The sequence below is a fragment of the Caretta caretta genome, chromosome 13 (assembly GCF_965140235.1).
Source record: "Caretta caretta isolate rCarCar2 chromosome 13, rCarCar1.hap1, whole genome shotgun sequence".
Taxonomy (NCBI): Eukaryota; Metazoa; Chordata; order Testudines; family Cheloniidae; genus Caretta; species Caretta caretta.
The window spans coordinates 28,424,236-28,450,844 of NC_134218.1; the positions used below are offsets into that span (position 1 = coordinate 28,424,236).

The window sequence follows — 26,609 nt, forward strand, 5'->3', positions numbered from 1 at the left end:
TGAAGGAGATATACATTCTGGGTCTCCATTTCATAGACCTGGTCCCCAAGGTTGAATTCAGAAGGCCGGTGTTAGCAGGCCTGCACCCGGGGTCATGAAATGCAGCACGTCTGGAGTTATAGGGGGTTGGGAACTATAAGTGGCTCTTGCAGTGGGATGATTTAGCTGCTTTCCATCTGCAACTATTAAAGTCAGAACCCATTGTCTCTAGGTCTGTAAATGTGGCATCAATTCCAGGTAATAATCCTGGGTTTCCTCCCAATCTTCAGCAGCCAGCACAGTGAGTCAGCTTGTTTGATAATGGGACTATTATTAGGTTGCCCTCTGCTAAAAGTCCACTTGTCACAGCTAGTGACATCTGTCACTTTATCAGGCTCCAGGGCCATGGGGGGAAGTGGTTTGGAGGCAACTGGTTTGTTTTTCTTGGCCAGACGATGTCAAACTGTCATTTCCAGGGCTGTTTTGTACCCATGTTCTCTCTTGGTTTATAGAACTGAACATTAGGTTGATGCTTTGGGCAGTTGCCGCTTAATTGCTCCCCTATTGGTTCTGTGAAAGAATTGATGCACTGATGATCTAGCTTCCAGCGACCTTCAGATCCCCCCTCTCTCAGTGACTTCCGCAAAAGTTGGTACCATTCGGAGCATTGTTAGAAGACGGGTGGAAAGGATGGAGAGGCGACAGGAGCAAAGGTTAGAAATTTGGGCCCAAACATGGACATTTAGGTGCCTCAGGTAATGTTCTCAAAGTCCTGGCACTGTGCTGGCGGGGACTGGGTGTCGTCTGAAGCTGGGGGAGATGAGCTGTAAGCAGTGAAACTCTTCGCCCTACAGCAGTACCGCTAACCGCCTGCTGGAGGCCGAACCTTAGTAACGCTGGTTGAAAATGTTCGGATGGAAGTTGTTTCCATCAGAAAATCCCTGTTCATCCAAATCAAAATGTTCCACGGGCCTGCGCTGATTTCAGCGAAACTTTGTTTTGAAGAAAAAAAATCGAAATGTGACTTTTTGTTTCTCAGTGACTTTTAGTTTCACGTTTTATTACGAAATATTATTTAATTTTGTTTTAAACACTCCACTTAGAAATGAAACTTGTTGATTACATCAAAATGAAATGTTTCAGTTTTGTCTCAATGAAACTTTTTGATTGACACCCACCCACCCCCCCAACAATTTTTTTCGACCATTTCATTTGGCAGGAAATCTGGAAAGCTGACGTTTTGTCCCGATTCAGGATGAAAACAAAATTTGAAATCCTGACATTTCCTGCAAAGCAGAAATTTTGGTGCCGGAAAAGATCTAGTCCCACCCGGACCCTAATGATCAGATTAATGCTGGAAAAGCAAGAGCCAGACAAGATCTGTAGAATGCGAGGGAAAATAAACCCTGCAGAGTGGATGCAGTACCAGCAGGGGGCAGCCCAGTGCAAAGCCAGGCCAACATGTCAGGGTCTATATGGGTCGGGATTGCTGGAGAAGTAAATCACAACAGTTAAATGGCATTTGCAATTCCCTGTGAACTCAGGACCATCCTTGTGGCTTTTCTAAATGATTCAGGTGCCTCCTGCTAAAGGCAGCAGCATTGATTTTAACCACATCCTAAAGCTGTTCATTACTCAGCATCACCTCTTTCGTTTTTAATGCCCCCGGCCTTTGCTCTCAATGGCCTATTAATTGTAAAGTGCCGAAGACCTGGTGGGGACGGTGGTGTAGCGTTGGTAAAACCAGAGGCTTTCTGCCCGCTGAAGCAGGCCCTGGCTTTTAACTTGGTCGCTTCTATTAAGCCTCATCATTGTGGAATGAATTCAAATGGCAGCTGCTCAGTTGTCGCCTGTTGCCCTAGACTGGCTCCTGTGTTAGGCTGGTGCGTGCTGGAGCACATACCTATACTAAGAGACAGTCCTGCCCCAAAGACCTTCACATCTAACTAGACACGACAGACATAAGATGCAGGGAGGGAAAAGCGACTTGCCCAGGATCCCCAGCTGGGAATAGAAGCAAGGTCTCCTGACTCCCAGTCCCTGCCCTAGTCACTCAGCGGTGCCACGTCTGAGCTGGCCACTAGAACTGGATAGCGAATTCTGTCCTTGCCAGGCAATTCTGTAGGATGCTTCAAAAATCCCGTGGCAAGGCTGGAATTCTCTATTGCACCAGACAGGACTGAAGAGTGATTCCAATCAGGGTGACCAGAGAGCAAATGTGAAAAATCTAGACGGGGGCGGGGGGGGGGGGGGTAATAGGATCCTATATAAGAAAAAGACCTAAAAATCGGGACTGTCCCTATAAAATCAGGACATCTGGTCACCCTAATTCCAATAGAAGCCTGTTACATTTCTACAGATCCCCAGGCAATGGTGAGTTACAGGCACTCTCCCGTTCACCCCCATGCAGACACAATGCCCCAGCCTAACACTAGGGGGTGCTGTGCTGTGGAAGGTGCCCTATTTCTGAGGAGACCGGAACAGGAGGTTCTGGGCACTCATGGCCATTAAAGACTCCATGGCACTTTTGGAAGGATGGGGGTGATGGCCCTAGTGTCTTGCCTGGTAGCGTATGGACCAGCCCCACCTAGCGCAATGAATATTGAGGTGGCTCTGAGGGAGTCTTGGCCACATGCTGCATGGAAACCAGAGGGAGCTGCTAACTAGTAGCTCATAGACTCGTGAGGATAGAAAAGTCCTCTTAGGTCTGACAGTCCATCTGGCAGACACTTATTCAGGTTTGCTCCCTCTGGATGAGCTTTGTGCTGTCCACTTGACTCGTTCTTCCCTGCAATAAGCTATTGAAAGGAGTCCAAAAGAGCCTTTCTTTTTGCTCGTTGCTAGGGGAAAGCTGTGTGATTGCTGTGCAGAAGTGGCCAGTCTAGTCTGCCTGGCCTTGGTCATTAAGGGAGTGGTTCCATAGCCATCTACACTGGCCTGACTCAGCCCCCATTGACTCCCATTGACTGCTATGGTCATGTCACCCTGAGTGTTTGGGGATCCATTTGCTCCTGGGCAAAGCGGACAAGGCAGCTGTGGGATAAACCTGGACTGGCATCTGTGAAGCCCCTGGTAGGAGAAGTCACAGAAACAAAATGGTCAATAGCATGAAGGGAGACAGAGAACGAGTCAATGTCCCTAGAAACCGCAGGATACATCAGGCATGTCCAACGCCGGTTGCAAGCCATTTATTAGTTACAAGGTGCGCCAGACCAGAGAGAAGGCTCAAGGTAACAGAGACAAAAAGGGAGTCATTGTGAGAGGCATCCAAACCAAGGTGAGCCCTGCTTCTAGGCAATGGAATGGCCAAGCCTGCCTTCCTTTTGCTACTCGTTCAAACAGCAAGGTTGTTTCTCTTAGAGACTCATGAATCTGGGCGGTTTGCATCATGCACTGAGGAGGATAAGGGGGTCTGGGTGGAAGGCAGTTATGACTGATTTGCTTGTTGCTCATGAAGTACAAGCGGCCTGAAGCATGATCTGGAATTTAATTCCCCTATATTTCAGGAGTGCTCAGATCCGGGGGTTTGGTTTGATATGCTGGAAGGAAGGAGCCAGCCACATAATCTAGATGTGTGTTCGGAGTCTAGACCGTTCCCCACTGCCCCAAAGTTTGTGGGAGTTCAGAAGAGGAGTTTGGGCCTGCCTCTTTTATGAAGCCCTGCAGTGCAATGTGCTGGGTAATAGCACAATGTTTGAAGTCTAGTCAGTAAAGAATACTATAGCAAAGAGAGAAGGAAGAGGAGAGAAATGACCTGAGAAACCTCTAGTGATTATTACTTGGCTCCAGGGGTCCCACTAGACTGTGGGCTGGAACTTACTATCGCCAATGCCAACTCCCCAAATCATGAGACTTAAAAAAATAATAAATGTGGGGGTCTTGTGAGCCCTTAGGAGTCATGTTCAGCCTTTTCCCTTCAGCCACGAGGGCTAGAAACATGTTTTGTTTTTTAGATGAGAGCTGAGAGTCTCACATAATCACATGACTCCTGGAGTTGAGACTGTAATGAAAAGAGCATGAGACATGCTAAAATCCCGAGAGTTGGCAGCACTTCTTCAGCTCTCCTGCGCAAGCTGTGGCTAATGAGCAGCCATCATGAATCGTTGCCTTTTGATATTTGGCACAGCCTCATTGCACGGCCTGTGTCCTCGCTAAATGAGCAGCGGGCGGGATCCCTGTCTCCCAGGCCTGATGCTCAGCCCCAGACGTAGGCAAGGGATGTGCAATGAGGCAATCAACGGCTGGGCCTCAGTACTCGATAAGAGCATGCGTGTCAGCAGAGCTTGCACTGGGATTTCTCAGTGCTGCTCTGTCTGGTCTGCGTTAATGGTGTCTATCTGCTGCAGTCCCTTCAGCTCGTGCTTGATCAGTAGCGTGTGTGTAAGAACAGGAGCATTGCTTCTTGAAGGTGACAGATTTGGGGCCTTACAACGTGAAGGCTTTGGCCTAACCTGCCATCTGGGCTGAAGCCTTTCCCTGCCTGCTACAGTATCCCCCCTTTCACAGGCAGCCAGGGATGTCAAGGGATTCCTGTCCACGAATGTGCAAGCCAACCCTGAGCCGTGTGCTCTGGCCTCTCTACCTTGGAGCACTGAGACAGAAGTCAAACAGCATCAGAGGAGAGACTGAGAGACCCTGCCCCACCCCACTTAATCTAGCCAGTAGCCCAGTGGTTTGGGCACTCTTCTGGAGTAGGGTGGCCACGGACACACCCCCAGAACGCAGGACAACCTCCCCTCAGTTGTCCCTGCCCCCTCCTGCGTGACCCCACCCATGCTGGAGCGGTGCAGTCTCCAAACCAGAATCCTCCGTGCATGAGACAGGACAAAACCATGTCTGGTTTTATATCGGTACCAGGCAGGGGACAAACCACACACAAACAGGACGGTCCGGCTTCAAATCAGACCAATGGCCTGCTATCTGGGGGAATGGAAACCTGGGTTCAAGTCCTTGAGTGTAACCAGGTCACTGCCTCCTGAGCGCTCCCTCGTGGCCTGGTGTGGTTCTGCACCGCAGTAGCCTGTCCGCACTTTCCCCTCACCTGTTTAAATGCCCTCTGTAGCATCCGGGTTGATTAACATGAAAGCTCAGAACATAACTTAAAGTCCCAAAATAAAGTCTGCACAGTTCAAATCAATTCCCTGCTTTAGAAGGCCGCTCCCAGCCCTTCCTAGCTGGTGCAACTTCCTGGTGCATCAGGTCTTCCCTGCAGGAGCCTTTTGCATTCTGCATCCTGCTGCGGCTTCCCCAGCATCTGTCCAGCCTGGCACCCTCACTCTTTTGCATACCCCAGGCCCGGCCTAAGGGAGACACATATCTTTCTGGTCATGTGACTAAAATATTTTCCCACCTGGGAGGTGAGCAGATCTTGTTACCTGTGGGGCTGCAGCCCATCTCCACCCTATGATGCTGCTCCGAATCAGACAAAGCCCCACTCCTCTCCTTGGCATTTCTTATCCGCTACCATAGGCAGCCTTTGTGAATCCCATTCTTAGGCACCTAATGCTCTCCAGGCTTTATACAGGGAAGCTGGATACCTAGCTCTGGCTGTGAATCCCACTGGGCAGCAGGGTGCCGAGAAGTGAGGCATTGCTGTGCTTAAGTCCCCTTTGTGAGCCTAGCCCCAAGAGACCTGCCTAAGGCAAGAGGAAGCCAGTAGCAAAGCAGGAAATTGAACACAGGTCTTGTGGCTTCCCAGAAAGCATCTTAACTACTGGGCCATGCTTCCCCCCTGGGGCTAGGGCACTGATCCTCTGGGGTGCAGATTTGAGCTGCTATCGCTCCTCGATTGGAACACGGCATCAAAGGGCCTGGGGGATTCTCCAGTGCTGACCATTTTTTGCTCAAAATGGGATGTTGATCTAAAAGCTTTAGGGACTATCTGGGGCAGGTCTCTGGCCTTTGTTCTACAGGGAGTCAGACTAGATGGTCACATGGTCCCTTCTGGCCTTGGAGCCATGGATCCGAGTCAGCAGGCACTTCACACCACCTGACGCCATCGTGAGCAGTAACCATGACACACTGCTACCAGCCCTGAGTGAGGCGGAGCTCTAGGCATTGGCTGCACTGACCCTGCTAGTGAAGAAATGACTGGATGACTGATCCTGCCTGTAGTTTCAAATGCTAAGAGATAAGGGCAGTCAGCAATCTCATGCTTGGGGGCAACAGTTGATGTCTAGAGGGGTCCCAAGGAGATATTTCCCTTCCTCCATCTGCAGCAGCGACCCACTGGCTGGGTGTGTTAGGGGAGTCTTCCCTTCAGCTGAAGCGCCAGGCCTGAGCTGCTGCCCAAGGTGGGGTCTAGGGGGCTGTTCTGGCATCCCATGTAGCAATTGCTTATTGATCATGATAACACAGGGTCTGCTCAAGCTCCCGATGTAGGGATCAGGTGTCCTCTTGCTGCCTTCCATGGGTTTGCATCAGGCCTTTAATGATGCCTATGGGAATGACCTGCAGTGATAGCCGTGCACGCCACAGGGGTTAGCACTGGGAACCTTCTGTACGAGGTGGTGATAAATGCTCTGATTAGAACTCAGCTGCTTGAGAGCAGAAACCACTTAGACCTCAAAGGAAACGCAGCTCAGTTATGCCGGTGCCCGTCCAAAAGGTCCCAGCTCTGCCCAGCTTTTACATGTATTTCTAGCATGCCTTTGGGGCCAAATGCATCCCTGGCGTAAACTCCCTGAAGTCTGTGGAGTCACCCCCACACTAAGATTAGCCCTCTCTCATTTTTAATTACATTTGGGCTCATGCTGTGATCTAATCTACATCCGTTTTCCTATCCATTTGCAGAGGGTGAAAACCCCTTCCAGAGTCTGGCTTTGGGGAGCTAGAGATCTGTGTTGTCTGAAAGCTGGCAGCGGCTAATCAGGGTCCCTTGGCAATGTACAGCTAGAGATGGCTAATTCAAGGCTTGAGATAAAGATCCCTGGAACGCTTTCTTAGATTAGCTTTTTTCCATTAATAATGAGAGAGGAAAAATAAAGAGTGTGGAAATAGTCCTGATTACATAGGACCCAAACCACTATACTGCTATGTAGGAGTGGCTGTGTGGTCTAGTGGGTAGGGTCATGGGCAGAGGAGATGGGGTTGGGGTCTAAAGCAGATGCTGTGTGACCCGTGGAGATGATTGCACCTCTGTTTCTTGTCTCTTTCCATAGTGAGCTCATTAGCGCAGGGACTGTTTCCATGTCTTTCTGGAGCACAGAGCACAATGGGGCTCCGAGCGCAGTGGCGGTCCCTAGGTGCTACCGGAATACCAGCATTTTGCAGAGCCGATCTCTGTGGACAAGTTGGAGTCATGTCCCTAACAAGGGTGGGTACCTGGGTCTCTCCTGCTGTGGTGTTCATGGCTTATCCCCACACCAAGGAGGAGTGTTGCCCCCTGCATCTGTTCACAACTCCTCAGAATTCACTAGTTACCACTGGGGAGAACAACCTAGTCAGTGGATGAATATACAGGGCTCTGTTCCTCCCTGCTTCCCACGCAGCTGCAGCTCTGACAGAGAGGGAGGAGTGGGGACAGCAGCTTCCTTCATGCTTCTATTTAACACATGGTGATTGCAGCCCTTCACGCCCGCTGTGCAGCGAGAAAGTAGCCGGGCCCTGGTCTGGTACAGATCTGCCCAGGTGCCTCCCTCTGTCTGTCTTTCTGTGTGTGCCCCCAGCTGCTCTTGGGTTCTGCTGGAGCTTGTGGTCCAGCCTGGTTCCTGTCCTCGGCAGCTCCACGTCCCTGATGGTGCTCTTCTCATTCAGAGTCACTTCTGTGGTGCTGCCATGTGTTTACCAGGTGCTTTAGATCTTCCCTGCCCTGGGGAGCTCATACTCTCGGTTGGGGTTCTCAAGCTTTTTCTTTCTGAGCCCCCCCCCCCCCCCCCCAACATGCTATAAAAACTCCAGGGCCCAAGTGCGGTGGGAGGTGTCACTCCGGGCTTCAGCCACTGTGCTTGCGGGAGGCTTGGGGCTTTAGCCCTGTGGGGTGCTGGAGCTCGGGGCTTCTGCCTTGTAGGGTGCTGGGCCTCATGGACCCCCTGAAACTGGCTCACCACAGACCCCTAGTTGAGAACTACTGAACTAGGACAAACACAAGGCGCTGGGCAACAGCTCCTGGAGGAGAGGGCCAGGATGTTATCGATGCTGAAAATTAGTCAGGAAGGACCCTGTTCTTCTCACACACGTTAACTGACTCTCCCTCCAGGCCAGCTCCCCAGCTGTCTCTGTCTCCTGTTGCTGGCACTGCCCACTCTTCTGTTATCCCAGGGGTGGGCAAACTACGGCCTGCGGGCCGGATCCGGCCTGCAAGCTGTTTTAAGCCGGCCCGCGAGCTCCTGCTGGGGAGTGGGGTCTGGGGCTTGCTCCGCTCCGGCACTCCAGCTGAGGCGCAGGGTCGGGGGGCCATACTACGCAGCTCCTGGAAGCCGCAGCATGGCCCTGCTCCGGTGCTTCAGCCGGGGCACAGGGTTGAGGGCCGCACGACACGGCTCCTGAAAGCCGTGGCATGGCCCCACTCTGGTGCTCCAGCCAGGGCGCAGGGTCAGGAGCTGCACCATGTGGCTCCCAGAAGCTGTGGCATGGCCCTGCTCCAGTTCCTACGTGCTCCAATGGCCCCCTCCAGCGCTCCAATGGGAACTGCAGGGGCGATGCCTGCGGATGAGGCAGCGTGCAGAGCCACCTGGCTGCGCCTGTTCACAGGATCCGGAGAAGGGACATGCCGCTGCTTCCGGGAGCTGCTTGAGGTAAGTGCCACTCGGAGCTTGCACCCCTGAGCTTGAGCTGGGGAGGCTACTCCAGCCACTGGGATGCAGTCACCTTCATGGAGCTGCTCCACAGCCTGAGAAAGAATTCTTTCTCCATCTCCCATGCATCTGGTCAGCACTCAGCCCAGCTGCTCAGGCCAGGTGCTGGAGTTAGGATTTACCCTGTAGGGTTTTAACCTAAGGGCAGATCATCAATCACTTGTTAAGGATCAATCAGTTGAGTGAGTTGCCCAGCTCAGGGGCTCCCACACATGATGTAGTTGCTAATATGTCTGTCATCTATCAAGAGATTGTTCTTGATTTGACTCTCCAGGTGTGTCCTGCTGCAGCCATACAGAAGGGATGGAATCGTGGGATTTTCTACTGGGTCGGAATGATCTTTAAGTGGCTGCTGTTGATCTGTGACATCATAATTACACTTGCACACACAAAGGTCCATTAAAAGAACATTATGAAGGTTGTGAAGTCGAGGACTCAAAAGGTAGGAAATGTCAGCATGGGCTACAGGGCGAGCGGCACCTCTGTCCCATTTCTGGTCTCTCTAAGTGCTCCCCCCCTGCAGTCAGGCCTTGTGTTTTCACCTATCCTGGGGTGGAATTTCACAATCCCCTGACTCTTAGACTGGACCCTCCTGGGCTACAGTACCCTGTGTATCCACCATTCTCACCCTGCAGGTCCTCGGCCCATGCTCTTCACCTAGCCTGTCCCAGTCTCCACTCCTCAGGCTTCTCATCCAAGTCCCAGTCCCTTTCCCACCCAGTCCCAGTTCCCTTTGTCCTGGTTCCTGATCTGATCTGCCTGTCTCCCAACCCCAGCCTTCATCTGCTGCCACCCTCCACATTCCCCATCCCCATTGGCTCCCAGTTCCAGACTCCCACCCCAAGGTCCTCATCCATGTGAATCCTTGGCACAGTCTCTTTAGCCAATCAGTCCTCATTCTCCCCCTGCACCCCACCTCCTCATCAGATCTATCTCCCAATCCCTACACCACTGGATCCCAGTCCTAGTCACTTTACTCAGCCAGTCCCAGCCTTCTCCTACTCCAACTCCTCTTTTCTTTTTCCTGACCCCCCATCCAGATTCCAGATCCAGTATCCCACCACCAGGCTACTTCTCCCAGTAGGAGCATAAGAACATAAAAACTGGGAGAAGACCAATCGTCCATCTAGCCCAGTATCCTGTCTCTGACAGTAGCCAGTGCCAGGTGCTTCAGAGAAAATGAATAGACCAGGGCAATTTTGAGTGATCCATCCCCTGTCATCCAGTCCCAGCTTCTGGCAGTTGGAAGGTTAGGGTCACCTGAAATATGAGGTTGTGACCCTGACCATCTTGACTAATAGCCATTGATGGATCTATCCTCCATGAACTTATCTAATTATGTTTGAACCCAGTTATACATTTGGCCTTCACAACATCCCCTGTCATTGAGTTCCACAGGTTGGCTGTGGGTTGTGCGAGAAGTACTTCCTTTTGTTTGTTTTAAACCTGGTGTTAATTAATTTAATTGGATGACCCCTAGTGCTTGTGTTGTGTAAAGAGGTAAGTAACATTTCTCTATTCACTTTTTCCACACCATTCATGAGTTTATAGACCTCTGTCACATCCCTCTTAGTCATCTCTTTCCTAAGCTGAAAAGCCCTAGTGTTTCTAGTCTCTCCTCGTACGGAAGCCATTCCATGCCCTTGATCATCTTTGTTGCCCTTCTCTGAACTTTTTCCAGTTCCACTATGTACTTTCAGTTTTGTTTTCTAGCCCTTTCCTAGTAGTTTCTAACATTGTGTCAGCGTTTTTGACCACTACTGCGTATTGAGTTGAAGTTTTCAGAGAACTATCCACAGTGTCTCCGAGGTCTCTTTCTTGAGTGGTAACAGCTAACTTAGAACCCATCGTTATATATGTGTAGTTGGGACTATTTTTTCCAGTGTGCATTACTGGGCACTCATCAATGCTGAATTTCATCTACCATTTTGTTGCCCAGTCACCCCGTTTTATAAAATCCCTTTGTAACTCTTCACAGTCAGCTTTGCACTTAAGTATTTTGAGTAATTTTGTATCATTTGCAAATTTTACCCCTTCACTGTATATTTCCTTTTCCGGATCATTTACGAAGATGTTGAACAGCTCTGGTCCCAGTACAGATCCTTGAGGAACCTGATGATTAACCTCTCTCCATTGTGAAAACTGACCATTTATTCCTATCCTTTGTTTCTTATCTTTTAACCAGTTACTAATCCATGAAAGGATCTTTGCTCTTACCCATGACTGCTTAGTTTGCTTAAGAGCTTTGGTGGGAGATCTGGTTGAAGGCTTTCTGAAAGTCCAAGTAGATTACGTCCACTGGATCACCCTTGTCCACACGCTTGTTGACACTCTCAGATAATTTAATAGATTGGTGAGGCACGATTTTCCTTTACAAAAGTCATGTTAACTCTTCCCAAATGTATTATGTTTATCTACGTGTCTGATAATTCTGTTTACTATAGCTTCAACCAGTTTGCCTGGTACTGAAGTTAGGCTTACCGGCCTGTAATTGCCAGGATCCTCTCTGGTTCCTTTATAAAAAAATCAATGTTACACTAGCTATCCTTCAGTCATCTGGTACAGAGGCTGATTTAAGTGATAAGTTACATAGTACAGTTAGTAGTTCTGCAATTTCATATTTGAGTTCTGTCAGAATTCCTGGGTTAATCCCATCTAGTCCTGCTGACTTATTACTGTTTAATTTGTCTGTTAGATCCAAAACCTCCTCTACTGACACATCAATCTGGGACAAGTTCCTCAGATTTGTCACCTAAAAAGAATGACTTGAGTGTGAGGATCTCTCCCACATCTTCTGTAGTGAAGACCAATGCAGAGAATTCATTTAACTTCTCCACAATGGCATTGTCTTCTTTGAGTGCTCCTTTAGCACCTCGATCATCCAGTGGCCCCATTGATTGTTTGGCAGGCTTCCTGCTTCTGATGTACTTAAAAAAATGTTAGCTTTTGTGTCTTTAGCTAATTCCTCAATTTCTTGCTTGGCCTGCCTAATTATACTTTTACACTTGACTTGCCAGAGTTTATGCTTCTTTCTATTTTCCTCATTAGGAGCTGCCTCTTTTAGTCTCCTGTTTAGCTATGGTGGCGTTTTTTTCCCCTCTGACTGTTTTTTGTTTTTTTTTTAATTTGGGATATATATTTGATTTGAGTCTCTATTACGGTGTTTTTAAATGGTCTCCATGCAGTTTGCAAGCATTTCATCCTTTTGACCATTCCTTTTAATTTCTGTTTAACTGGCTTTCTCATTTTTGGATAGTTCCTCTTTTTGAAGTTAAATGCTACTGTGGTGGGTTTCTTTGCCATTTTTCCCCTACAAGGAATATTACATTTAATTATATTATGGCTGCTATTATCAACTGGTTTGGCTATATTCACCTCTTGGACCAGATTCTGTGTTTCACTTAGGACTAAATCAAGAATTGCCTCCCCCCTTGTAGGTTCCGGGACTAGCTTCTCAAAGAAGCAGTCATTTATAGTATCTCGAAATTTTATCTCTGCATCCCTTCGTGAGACGACATGTACCTAGTTAATATGAGGGTATTTGAAATCCCCCATTACTGTTGTGTTTTCTGCCTTTGTAGCTTCTCTTATCTCTCTGAGTATTTCACATTCACTGTTACCATCCTGGTCAGGTGGTTGGTAGTATGTCCCTACTGCTATACACTTATTGGTCAAGCGAGATCCCTTCCAGTTCTATGATTCTATATAGTGCCACTCCCACTCTTCTGTCATTCCTGTATATTTTGTACCCTGGTATTATGGTGTCCCTTTGATTACCCTCATTCCACCATGTTTCCATGATGCCTATTATATCAATAGCCTCATTTAATACCAGGCACTCAAATTCACCCATCTTAATTTTTAGACTTCTAGCAGTTGTATATAAGCACTTGTACATTTTGTCAATATTCAGTGGCTTGCCTTCATGTGCTATATTTAACGTTTATGTTTGGCTGTTCCTCACAAGCTCCTACCTGTACTTTACTGACTTCTTTACTAGGATCTGGAGTTCCTCCTTTAATAAATTCATCCCTAAGAAATGTCTCCGCCTGAACCGTGTGCTCCTCCACACCTGTCAGCTTTCCCCCAGCCCTTAGTTTAAAAAAATCCTCTTCAACCTTTTTAATTTTACATGCTAACAGTCTGGTTCCATTTTGGTTTGAGTGGAGCCCATCCCTTGTATAGGCTCCTCCTGTCCCAAAAGGCTCCCCGGTTCCTAATAAAACCTCCCCCTACACCATTGTCTCATCCATGCATTGACACCCTTCTCCCCCTGCTTCTCCCGGGGTCTGTCTCTTGTCCCCTCTGCATTTCAATCAGGCAGCTTCCTCCTCTGCGTTGCCTGGGTCCAGCAGGGGAGTCATCGAGGGCACAGGAGCTAACTCCTGTTTCAAACTTGACACACTCACTGCACCCAATACATCACTTTTGTGGTATGTATCCATAAGGGTCGTTGCTGAAAGGCTGTAACTTAACGATACCCATAACCGTTGTGAAATGGGTGTACAGGTGATATTTAAGGAATAATTTAACTGGAACTGGAGGGAAACTGAGTCACCAGGGAATCGTATGTTGTGGTGATGGCCCATTCAAGCTGGAGGGAGTTGACACCCCTCCCTGGCTAGCCCATTATATAATGCATTGCTCCATTGTCCATTTCTGCAACACCAACAAAGTCGATGGAAAACCATCAAAGACAAACTACCACTTGGAGGTACCAAGGACCATTATAACAGCAAGGGGACTGCCATGGCTTGGAATAAAGCCAAAAGACTGATTCAGTATATGGCAGGGTGGGGAAAGACCCTCTGCATCCATTCACTGAGAAGACATCTTATTAAGCAGAGGTGTTTCATGAATGTTTGGATCTTGGTTCCCGGGCAGACAGCCAGCTCTGCAACAGACTGAACTTTGGAGACAAAACCTACTTCATTAGCTAGGAAAGGGAACTATTAGTAAGTGCAGGCCCTAGTTGGTGTTTTATGATTTTGGTTTGTATTGTACCCATCTGTTCCCACCACTCTCTTGTTTCTAGCTGGATCTCCATTCTTTCTCAAATAAACCTTCTTTTGTTTTATTATACTTGCTCACAAGTGCTGTGTGGTTTACAGGAGCTGTGGTTTAAGTTAAAACTGGGGCATACAGCTCTTTTGGGGACAGAGGCTCTGGGATTTCTGTGAGCAGGCCGTATCGGGGCCGGATATCACAAGGGAACAATTCAAAGGGACTCGAGGACTGGGGAGCTCCTGCTGTTAAGCTGCAAGGCTAAGACAGGGCTGGTGTAGCACTGGGAAGAGAGCTTGGAAGGCTGGCGGTGTTAAGAAGCAGAATGGAGGGTGCTGCCAGCACCTGCAGCCGTTCCACGTTGGCTGTGATCTTAGAAGCTCTCGTAAGCTAAGCAAGTTTGGGCTTGGTCTGTGTTTCAGAGGGAGTCCTCTAAATGCAAAGCTGAGGCACTGCAGTAAGGCATTGCCAAGTCTCAGCCCACAGATTCAATGCTGAGCTAGGTTTCTAGTGTAGTTTCCTGTGCTGCAAACTCAATGACTGTAGTGAGTAAACACCAGACTTACACACCTGTGCATTCAAAGGCAGGCCCTTTTGCTCCAAACAAGAGGCTTCTTTGACTGGGAGCTGCCTTTTGCTAGAAGCAATAGTATATCTTTTATCTTCCCTGCAAGTCAAACTTGTCCTTTCTAGAAGGCAGCATCGCACACACAGGGCCACTCAATTATACGAGAGGGGCTCCTGGGGAAACTTATGGAGGAGCCATCACCCTTTCAGAGATGGAAGACAAAACTGTGGCCCTGATGATGGTGTATGTGATTGTCATTAATTTGTGCTCTGTGTACTGCTCTCTGCAGGGACAGCTGCCATTTGAGAGGCAGAGTAGATGCAGAGTGTTATAGAGGAGACACAGACACTTTGCTCTCTCCCTCGTGGAGACTACATTTTCTCTTACTCTAACACTGAAGTCGTTCAGACTGAAAAATACAGCACAGCTCCTTGCGTATGAACAATGCAACGCTAACAACTTGGGGTTGTTCCTAACCCCATGGAATCTTTTGCTGGGACAGGGGACTTGGTCCCAGTGGCCTGGCCAAGTTCTAACCTGGCTATTCACAAAGTGGCTCTTTATCACCCTGAACTGATTGGAAAAGCTTCTCTCCTTTTCCTCACCTAAAAATCTTGAGCCAGATCCATAGCAAGGTGAGAATCAGCAGAGCACCACTGAGGTCAACGGAGCAACACTGATTTACATCAGCTGAGATTCTGGTCCTTTTTGTTGTGTGTATAGAATAGCTATGGCATTTCCACCCCTGAGGTGGCTGCATTTCAGGAACAGAAGTGATCCTATTCATAGAGTCTGCAGACGCTTCGGGGTCCTGCAGGGTGGAAGGCACCCTTGCAAGGGGAGGGATGGGTAAACTCTCTTTTCAGAACTCAGCCCAGCTCCCCCAGAGATGGGAGTTCTGAAACCACTCTTCAGTCACCTTTCATGTCTTCTAATCACTAAGACAGCCTGTCTCTGCCCCTGGTCCCCACCTCTCTCCCTTGCCGCAAGAAGCAGGGAGGCCATCATGAAACCTGGGGCACCTCCGTGGAATTCCCCTTCTGTGGCTCCTGCATGTGTTGCTGATGGGATGTCTAGAGGTGTGCTGAAGAACCTGATTCCGCCCCCTCCCCCCCCAGGTGGATCCAGAATCACTGAATTACTTCCAGCCATTTTTCTCCCTGCAGCACCACAGTCCCACCCCAGCTGACAGGGCAGGGACTCACCCTGCTGCCCTGACTCGCTCATGTGGGCCTTTGGAGAGCGCTTGTGTCTCTGCCCCCTAGCAGAGCCCTCGTGAGGCTGCTGGGCTGTGTAATGGCCTTATACAGCAGGCTAAAAATTAGGGCTCCAATTAGACATAAATCCCAGAGCATTACCAGGAGGCTTATATAACAGAGTTAGGAGTGAAATATTCATCAGCCTATTTAAAGAATAACAAGCAGGAAGCCATGCAGAGACAGGAGGAAAAAGAAAGGGAAGGTTACTGCCTGTCCAGGAGAGCTGGGGGAGGGGCAGTCCTGGCGACTGGAGTCCCTGTTTAACATATAAAACAGGAACCCCGCCCACACTCCTCGGTCCTGATGGGGAGGGTCTGCCCCGAGAAGCAGCGGGAAACTGAGTCTCCATGGCCCACCCAGCCCTTGGCCTCTCAGCTAAGATTACCAGCAAGGTCACCGTGATGTGGCTGCTATCTGGGGGGACCCCTAGCGTCTAAGGCCAGAAGGAACCACTGTGATCATCTGGTTGGACCTTCTGTATAGTGCAGGCTATATGGCATCCCTGAATTAATTCCCATTTCAACTAGAAAAACATCAGATCCTGATTAAATGTTTACTATGATGGACAATCCACCACGATCCTTGGTAAGTGGTTCCAATGATTAATTACCCTCACTGTTAAATATTTGCACCTTATTTTTATCCTGAATGTGTCTAGTTTCAACTTCCAGCCATTGGAGCTTGTTATGCATTTCTCTGCTAGGCTGAAGAGCTCTCTATTATCAAATTTCTATTCCTTGTGTGGGTATTTAAAGACTGTTCAAGTCACCGCCTAACCTTCTCTTTGTTAAATGAAATAGATTGAGCTCCCTGGATCTCTCACTATGAGGCATGTTTTCTAATCCTTTAGATTATCATTCTCATGGCTCTTCTCTGAACCCGCTCCAATTTATCAACATCCTTCTTAAACTGTTGACACCAGAACTGAATCCACCAACTCAGTTCATAGAAGACACCACCAAGTCCCCAGATGGTGGTTACTACTCATCTGGCCCAGATTTGAACCCACGACCTACAAGTAAAAGGCACAGGAAAGTATTACTGAGGACTTAAACCACCACATTTTAGCAAGGGCTGAGCTACCCCTGGGCTTGCTTCGCTGCCTCTTGGTCTGGTCCGACAGGGACCATGCAAAGGCAGGGTCTCCGACCCACCAGGAAGAGAGTCACGTGGACTAGTTAGTTCATCTTTGCATTAAAAGACTTGGGTCTCATGCTTTTAAAAGGGTCAGAGTCTGAATTTCACCTTTGGTAGAAAGGTTTACGCTCCAAACTGTCGTAGTTAGAAATTCATTTGAATTCCACCTCCGATGCTCCTCTGTAGACAGCACCTGCTCATTGTCTGCTCACCTAGCGCTGAGCTTTGGCGGGCTACCGGGCATCATCATTTATTCATTGTCATTGAAAGAGAACAGCAGCCTGGTGAAAGGAGCCAGATTGACAGCCCTGGAAAACAAAGTCCTTGATCTAGCTACAGGGACAGCCTAGGTGAGAACAATGGGAGTTGCTGCCCCTCTGCCCTGTCATGCATGCCAAGGTGCATCAGTACTGCTCCCAAAGGACCATATTTAGGTGCCTTGCCTAGGACTTAACCTGTTCTTGGCTTCTCCGCTGCAAACTGGGGTTCAAGTTAGTGCCAGTTGTGATGGTGGCCTTTGTGGTGTGGACACTTGTCGCTGGGAACTGGACTGAGGCCCATCAGTTCGTTCCAGGTGGGCTAATGAGCAGCATTTAGATGGCAGCACTGTTGCACTGCATTCAGACAGACAGGTCTGAGGAGCACCACAGCCTAGGATGGTGACCAGGGAAGCAGGAATCGAACATGCCTGGGACTGATACATCTCATGCAGGTGCCCTTATCTGGTTCTCCATTTCTAAAACCATCACGATGATGATGAAACTTATGCTGAGACCATCTGAGGGCCTTGTGTGGAGCAGCTGCTGTTGATGTGTGAGCAGATGGGATGTGGCTGCAGACATCAAAGGTCATGCTCCATTTTCGGAAGGCAGGTGCTGGACTGCAGGGGGCAGAGCAGGCTGGGTTGGCTGCAGGCTCTGGTTGCTGTGCTCAGTAATGTTGAAATAAAAATAAGGGACTTGTTAAGCATAAGCTCTCCGGGACTTCAAGAGATGAGCAATGCAGGTGTTGGGGAAATTAATTAAGTCTGTGCACTGCTGAACAGTTCAAGTGCTAAGTCTGATCAGGAGCTACAGGTTAATAGGCTGTGTCCCCGCCTGCCAATCCCCTGAGCCATCCAGTCCCCACGTCTGTACAACTTGAGCTCTGCCCAGGCTCCGAGTGACACCTTTTATGCATCCTTCAGCACATAGAGGATGAGCTTGGGAGTCTCTGATTACAAGTGCATGGAGCAATTATTTCCGTTCTGCTTAAACAAGGCAATCAAGCAAAGCACTGCTGTAGTTGCAGACCTGTTCTGTTAATTAACTCAGACAGCAGGATCCTTGCCAAAATTCGGGCTGGGGAGCTGCAGGACACATTGTCACTTCTGATTCATCTGGCTGGAGCAGGTTCCACTGGAAGTTGACAAACAGCTAAAAACCCCAGTCCATCCGGACTCCCAGCGAACCAGGCAACAGAGCTCCAAGATGCTGCAGTGTTGATAGGGGCAGACAAAGCTTACAGGCTGAACAAAGGGAGGTTCTGGGTCTCACCAGGACACTCAGAGAGTTCGGATCTAAACTCCACTACAGGGACGGGTGCTGCATATCCCAAAGGAACCCAAAGCACTTCCCAGGCTTGGGCCAGACCCTCCCTTCATGCCAATCAGCACAGCTCCGCTGAAGTCCACAGACCTAGGCCTATTTACACTGGTTAAAGAGCTGGTTCTGTAGACATGGAAGATGCTTCCCTGCCACTCTGGAATGCAGCCACTTCTGGGGAGGAAACCCAAGTGGCTGTTTAAGAGCACGCAGCAAAACTGTGCAATCGTTTAACACAGGAAGTGAAGAAGAATAGCAAATCTCATTGACACTAGAGGAGATAATTAGGAGTAGGGTCATCATAAAATCACCAGCTTTTACTAACAATTACCATGCAGAGGTGTTTAAGATAGCACAGTGTTTCTCTGGACTGAGGGTAGGAAACAAGGTAGGGGCATCTATAGGCAAATGATGACTGTAACAGCAACCAGTGAACTGGAAGTCTGCCTGCACCCCAGGGCTCAGATCCTTTCTCTTGCTAAAAGTGCAGTGGGCTCTTCAATGGTCAGGGTCTCAGTTTTACACCTCACCTGAGCGAGAGCAGCTCCAGCAGCACAGCTCCCTGTAACGCTGCGCGGACTCTGAGGGAAGAGCACGGACCAGGGCGGACACTCACCTAGCTTGTAAGATGTGCCGGGGTCCTAAGGGGGCAACAGAAAGGCAGGGTGCGTGCCAGCTCTGCTCCAAGCTGTGTGCACTGATGCCAAGGTCGCAAGTGCTCGAAAGGAAGGACCTTTCCCTTTGCTCCAGTACTGGTCAGAGCTAGAGATTGATGCTCTCTGCATGGCTGCTGCCGGAACTGCTCACCAATCTAGGCTTTGCTTAGCGCTTGGGAGGCCAAGGAAGCAGAGGAACCAGGCTGAAGTGTAGTCCCAGCTCTGTCCTCTTTTCAACCAGCAAAGAAAACAATCTGTTCAAGCCACTGTCTGCATGTCACCGAGGGAGCGCTTTCTCCTAAACGAGTCTAAGTGACAAGTGTGCTGTGGCAAGCTCGATTAGTCACATCATTGCTGACTCCAAGGAACTCTGGTCTGAGCATATCTCCGCTGGCGCCTAGGGGGCAATGCAGTCCCGAATAGTTCAGAGGTGCATGTTTACTCTGCACTATTCTTCTGGGGAAACTGGAGAGGACAAAGGGCTAGAAAACCCCGAGGAGAGAATAGTAATACATTGGAGCTCTGCCTTCTGAGCCCCCGCAGACTGTGCTAAGCATCATTTCCCTCCCCTGCCCACCTTTCCTTCTGCTCAAAGGCTCCAGATCACAGCAAACCTCCTTCTGGTTACAGGAGCCTGCGGGTGACTTCTCCCAGAGGCTGTTCAAGTTCAGTGCCACTCCTGGGTCAGCTACAGAGGGTCACCCGAATGCAACACCCAGACAGCTCCCTGCCCCGCCGGACTGTGCATGTTGCTTCTGCACTTCCCGCCCTGGCACCACCCCGCAGAGCCAGATATTATTGTGCGCTAGAGGGTCGCACACGGCATTGTTGCTGTTCTATTTCCCTCATCTCAAAGATTGGCAACAGGGCCAGGGAGTGACTCAGGCCATGTCACACCAGAAATCTGCGGCCAAGCAGGAAATGGAGCCCATGTCTCTATGTCCTAGTTTAGATTCTTAGACACAGGATCATCCTCTAGATGGTAGCCCAGCTCCCTGCCCACCACATGTTCCATGCAGCTCAGCTGAATGCCTTGCTACTGGTAAGGCTGAACTGTGTTTTCAAGTATAAAGCTAGATCCTCTAGCTGAGCAAGATCCCCGAGCATTGTGCTATAACAACTCCATGGCTTAGACGCCTCTTGACTTCTCGTCTCGAGGTCCCTTCCAGCCCTCCAGATCTATGATCCTAGGATGGCTGTTGGGTTGCCTAGGTGGGTTGATATGTCAGCCTCCGTCCAGTTCCTAGTGGGTGCATCATTAACGCCCCCGACAGCTGGAGCTAATTGACCCCCTGTTGGCAGCTGAGCAGAACGGCCAAGGGCAGAATGGAGTGTGGTGACTGCACTGCCCTCTCTGCCTGCCCACCCTGGGGCAGGTTCACATTGGCAAGGTCGTGCTGGTTGTGCAGGCCCTGCTCTAGGCACAGACAGGGCACCTCTGCCTGCAGGGCTGTAGTTCAGGAGCTGTACGTTCCCCAAAAGGAGAGAACGACTTGCAGCCGGGAGGGAGAGTGGTGCTCAGGGAATTCATTTATTTTTCCTAGGGCAAAGGAGTCGTGTCCAAGCAGTTGCCCCAGCACTGGCATTGCAGGAGGTAGCTCGTTGCAGCCAGAACGAGGGCAGGTCCCTGACACCAAGGCCCACCTGCCCCCTTCCACGATCGGGACAACCTTTGGTGCCTCTGGCCTCCCTTTGCCCAGCGTGTGTCAGCAGGTGGCAGGTGCCGCCGCAGCCAGCAGCACCAGTCGCATGCAACGGGGCGTGCCATGGCTCACCAGCCCTCCCTGCAGTGCTAGCAGGCAGGATGTTGTCTTAAAATTACTCCAGCCATTATTACTGGCTTTGGAAAGTATCTACCAAGATGGGATGGATCTAAGTAGTGAGGCTGGTGGATTACTTTTGCTACTACGTTCAGAGAAGACTATTGCCATTCTCTCTCTTGTAAATCTACTGTTGAAACCACTTTGGTCATTAAACAATGCCATCCAGGCATCTGCTACAACAGTAGTAGATCTTTGTCCAGCAATAGAAGCTACATTTGGATCAATCAGAGAGCTATGATTTAATTGGGGATCGGTCCTGCTTTGAGCAGGGGGTTGGACTAGATGACCTCCTGAGGTCCCTTCCAACCCTGATATTCTATGATTCTATCTATGATTCTATGATTCTATCTGCGGAGGGTCAGACCAGCAGCCGTGGCCAGGGAGCTGCAGGGACCCCTTTCGTCCCCGGGGGCGGAGGTGGAGAAGTGGCTCCATGCTGGCCTGGGTGTTCCCCCGCCTTGCGAACAGCAAGTTCAATGGCTGAGCCCAAGTTCTTGATGCTGCTCAGCCTTGTGGGCTTCCGCAGGCAGGGAAAGAGCAAATCAAGGGCTTTGTGGGAACAAGGAGGTGAAATGATCTCCGCTTTTTTGATTAGCTCTGTGCCACTGCTCCAACAAAGCCGCCGAGGCTCCCACAGGGCCAGCCTCCGCTAGCTGGCAGCCAGGGTAGCGCTGAGATCCTGCTTCCCGCCGGCAGTCAGAGCCTGCTCCGCTCCACACACTTAGCAGAAGGGGCAAACGCTTGCGTCACGTGAAGTTTTTAAAAAGAAAACACTTTCCAAGCTCTTCAGCTGGCTGAGCCTCAGCAAAGCGTAACCCTTCCAAAGCTGGAGAGGATTATCCTTGACCCCGTCCCTGGGAGCAGCACCCCCAACCTGCTTAATGCTCTTTCCATAGCTCCAAGAACCCCACCCCAGCTCCGCAATGCCCCTAACCTGCCCCTCCCAGCAGCAACCTGGCCTGTCCCACCTCCCAGCCAAGAACCTCTCACAGACCTCCTTGCCTCAGCACCCCTCCCGGCTGACAAATCCTCCTGCACCCCTGCCTAGCTGCCGAGTCTCATAGACTCACAGACCCTAAGGTCAGAAGGGACCATTTGATCGTCTAGTCTGACCTCCTGCACAACGCAGGCCACAGAATCTCACCCACCCACTCCTGTAACAAACCCCTAACCTATGTCTGAACTATTGAAGTCCTCAACTCATGGTTTAAAGAGTTCAAGGTGCAGAGAATCCTCCAGCAAGTGACCCGTGCCCCACACTGCAGTGGAAGGTGAAAAAACCCCAGGGCCTCTGCCAATCTGCCCTGGAGGAAAATTCCTTCCCGACCCCAAATATGGCGATCAGCTGAACCCTGAGCATGTGGGCAAGACTCACCAACCAGACACCCAGGAAAGAATTCTCTGTAGTAACTCAGATCCCACCCCATTTAACATCCCATCACAGGCCATTGGGCATATTTACCACTAATAGTCAAAGATCAATTAATTGCCAAAATTAGGCTATCCCATCATACCATCCCCTCCATAAACTTATCAAGCTTAGTCTTGAAGCCAGATATGTCTTTTGCCTCCACTTCTCCCCTTGGAAGGTTGTTCCAGAACTTCACTCCTCTGATGGTTAGAAACCTTCATCTAATTTCAAGTCTAAACTTCCTGGTGGCCAGTTTATATCCATTTGTTCTTGTGTCCACATTGGTACTGAGCGTAAATAATTCCTCTCCCTCTCTGGTATTTATCCCTCTGATATATTTATAGAGAGCAATCATATCTCCCCTCAGCCTTCTTTTGGTTAGGCTAAACAAGCCAAGCTCCTGGAGTCTTCTTTCATAAGACAGGTTTTCCATTCCTCAGATCATCCTGGTAGCCCTTCTCTGTACCTGTTCCAGTTTGAATTCATCCTTCTTAAACCTGGGAGACCAGAACTGCACACAGTATTCCAGGTGAGGTCTCACCAGTGCCTTGTATAACGGTACTAACACCTCCTTATCCCTACTGGAAATACCTCGCCTGATGCATCCCAAGACCGCATTAGCTTTTTTCACGGCCATATCACATTGGCGGCTCATAGTCATCCTGTGATCAACCAATACTCTGAGGTCCTTCTCCTCCTCTGATACTTCCAAGTGATGTGTCTCCAGTTTATAAGAAAAATCCAGCTTCCCTAGCAGTGCATACCCTGCCCTGCCCTTCCCTCCCCTCCTACACCCACCCACAGCAAGTGACTTTCTACACCTTTCCAGCTGCTGATCCCACCCCCTGCCCCAGGCAAGCACCTAACCATATGTCCCAGGTGCATGGGGCTGCCCTGGCTCTGCAAGTCGGCCATGGGGCATGACTGGTTTTCCTCAAGTGGCGATCCCCAGAGCCGGTCTCCCTCGCTGCACTGGGCAGACTGGAGTGCACCAGCCCTCAGGCTGAAGCAAAGGAGAACAGCCACCAGCAGTCGCATTTCCTTCCCAGCTGCTCCTGCATCAGTGGTGGGCAGGCTGGCTGCTCCCCGAAAAATGCCTTGGGCATTTGAAGCAATGAGCCTACTTGAAAGTATTATTTACTCCTTCTCATAACGCAAGAACTAGGGGTCACCCAATGAAATTAATAGGCAGCAGGTTTAAAACAAACAAAAGGAAGTATTTTTTCACACAACGCACAGTCAACCTGTGGAACTCTTTGCCAGAGGATGTTGTGAAGGCCAAAACTATAAGAGGTTTCAAAAAAGAACTAGATAAGTTAATGGAGGATAGGTCCATCAATGGCTATTAACCAGGATGGGCAGGGATGGTGTCCCTAGTCTCTGTTTGCCAGAAGCTAATGGGCGACACGGGATGGATCACTTGATGATTACCTGTTCTGCTCATTCCCTCTGGGGCACCTGGTACTGGCCACTGTTGGAAGACAGGATGTGGGCCAGATGGACCTTTGGTCCAACCCAGTATGGCTGTTCATACGTTGCATCCTTCACCCCAAAGATGTGGGGTGGGTGAGGGAAGTGGGCCAACCAGGCACCCCTTGAAGATCCCAGAGGCAGGAGGCAGCTAGCATCCTGCTCCTGATGAATCGCTGGGCAAGGAGCATTCAGTCTTTGTTTCACTGGAAGCCAGGCCCAGATGCCCTGGAAAGGCTCCAAACTCAGGCCAGGGTTTGGGGCTGTTATGGAGGTTTTCTCTGGTTCCGCCTGGTGCTAGGAGCCTCGAGCCAACGCCCTGGGAGTTGAGGGTTGTGAGCTATAGTTCCCATGCTCTGATTCAGCTGGTAACTCTGGCCTCAGACTCATTACTGGCAGAAGCAACGTTCCCTTCGAAACCTGTTTCCCAGCATATTCCGGTCGTATTCGTCTGCCCCCCAAGCTTACAGTGGCTGTCATGCCGTAAGTGCAGTGCTGGGAATGCTGTTGGTACATTCAGATCTCTTCAGCTAGCAGGACGGGCACTAAGTCGTCCCAAAGCAGCCAGGGGGGCCATCCCCACCAATGTTCCCTCTCATTTTTTACATCCATGTGCCAAATGAATTTTGTTATATGCATCAATATGGAGGTGGTGTCTGGCGGGGGGGGGGGGGGGGGGGGCTGAGGGGTTTGGAGTGTGGGAGGGGACTCAGGGCTGGGGCAGAGGGTTGGGATGCAGGGGGATGAGGGCTCTGGCTGGGGGTGCGGGCTCTGGGGTGGGGCTGGGGATTAGAGGTTTGGGGTGCGAGAGGGGGTTCAGGGCTAGGGCAGAGGGTTGAGCTTGGGGTGCGGGCGGGGGGCTCTGGCTGGGGGTGCGGGTCTGTGGATGAGGGGTTTGAGGTGCAGGCTGCCTCGGGGCTGCAGCCGGGAGAGAGGACTCCCCCCAGCCCTCTCTCACCGCAGCAGCCCCAGGGCTGGGGTCGGGGGAGAGGCACCTCTCCCTGCCATTAGCAGCACCAGAGCCCCCATCCCTCAGAATTTGCTACCGCTGGACCACTAGGGTACCAAATTCTGCTGGGTAAGCAAAGAAGGCCATCCTTACATGGCGGTAACTGCTACTAGTGGGAAAACCTGCCAGTTGCAGTTTCTGCCCCTATACTGGCAGCAGCTCCAGGGGAGAGGTGCCGTTCCCTGCTGGCAGCAGCTCCAGGGCTGAGGCGCCTCTCCCTGTGGCAGCCCTGCACACCCCAACTTGCTCCCCTCCCTGCCCACCCCCTCCCTCTCTCCTCTCCAGGCCCCCGTGGCTGCACGCCTGCGTGGCCCTTTATAGTCTGCTGTATGGCCACACAGCCTCGCAGCTTAGAGGGAACTTAGACCCCCCACCCCATCCCAGGGTGCCCCCAGTGCAGGAAGACTCCCCAGCTGGCACAGACGCAGCCCCCAGTAGCAGCCCCCAGCACAGTCAGGCCTGTGGAGGCTGGGGGGCTCGTATGCCTTGGCTGTTCCCCAAAACATAGTGGCTCTGTGGTAGGGTGGACTAGGCCCAGAGGCTCCCGCTGGAGGCCTCAGGGTCCTACCACATCCCATCCCAGAGAGGAGCAGAAGAGAAGACCTCCAAGTGGCCTAGAGTGGTTGTGGGGATGCAGGCAATCAGAGAGGCTGCAAAGAGCAGCCAATCAGGGCCCAGCAGACTCACATAAAAGACGCAGCAGGGCTAAAGTCACCTAGTTGCTACCTGCCTGCAGCTGGGGGAGTGAGGATTGTGTTCCTGGCTGGATGGACCATGGGCCAATCAGTTGCTGGCCTGGACTGGGGAAGAAAGAAGGAACTCCTGGCTGGCAGTTGGGACTGAGTAAGGACTGAGTCCACGGAGGGCTGCAGGAAGACAGTGTCTCCAGGGCAGAAGCTCTGGGGGTATGGCCCCATACCAGAGCTGGGGCTATTTAAAGACTGAGCCTGGGGATGGCCACAGAGATACCAAGAGGGGTACTAGGATAGGCTGCTGGTGTACCATAAATCCTGGAAGGGGTGTGGTCTGTTTCACATCTAGACTGTATGTGTGACTTGGCTAGAGGGTTGAGTCGCTGAGAACCGGCCTGAGACTCCACTGACAGGTCACCTGGAACTGAGGGAGTGCAGGCATATGCACTCAACCAGGGGGTGCTTGTGAGAGGTGGGTGCCACCCCATTATAGGCCCAAAGGGGGCCTGTTGCAGACAGGGCACAAGTCAGGGCAGCCTCATGGCTTCTCTAACCTGCAAGGGGGGGGCACATTGCCTCCAGAAGAGTGGAGTCCTAAGTTACTTCCCCCTCCCTGGCCACACCTTTGTTTCTGTGACAGGCTCAAGTCAGATGCAGGGCTGGTTTTCCCCAACAAAGGTAAGCTGGGCTCCATGCTGGAGCCATAGGCAAGGGGAGGGTTAAGCCTTTATTCTCCATGCAAGTCTGCAGGATGCTTGTTTGGCAAAGACCAAATCCCCCCACCCCAACAGCTCTCAGCCACTGGAGTGATGTGATAATGGCTCTTCTTTCATCTAAATCTTTGCACCCATATATAAATTGAATAGCTCCATTGGAGCCTGAGTGAGGAGAGATCAGAGAACCTGCTGAATCTGCCAAATATGGCATTACATTTGTTAAGATGACCTGTGCTGTTTCCGGAGGTCAGGACTAAACAGTACTTTACAAGAATCCTTCTGGGGCTCAGCAATTGTGGTAAAAATGGAAACCGAAAAAAAGTCAGCTTGGAAAATGCTCCTGCTTTGTTCACGGGGCTTCAGGCACTGAAGGTGAAGAGCAATTTTCTATCATTTATTGCTCAAAACACCTGTGCTCTGCATAAACAAAGGCTGCAGGAGAAAGAACACAGTGAATGATTGCACTGAAAACCACTGAGATTTACTGGACACCAGGAGTCAGATGCA

The 26,609-nt window shown here is 50.5% G+C and overlaps 1 long non-coding RNA gene across 4 annotated transcripts in view; it reads left to right on the top strand.

Annotated features, from left to right (window-relative positions):
• The first annotated feature begins 467 nt into the window (after positions 1–467).
• LOC125622452 (uncharacterized) overlaps positions 468–26,609 on the top strand; it is a 40,578-nt gene continuing 14,436 nt past the window's right edge. For 3 of the 4 annotated variants that reach the window (XR_007352731.2, XR_007352733.2, XR_007352732.2), the window contains exons 1-2: positions 468–692; positions 9,049–9,216. This is a non-coding gene — a long non-coding RNA (uncharacterized LOC125622452). Of the gene's footprint in view, positions 735–9,048; positions 9,217–26,609 lie in introns of all 4 variants that reach the window. The other variant, XR_012664734.1, reaches the window with a different exon arrangement.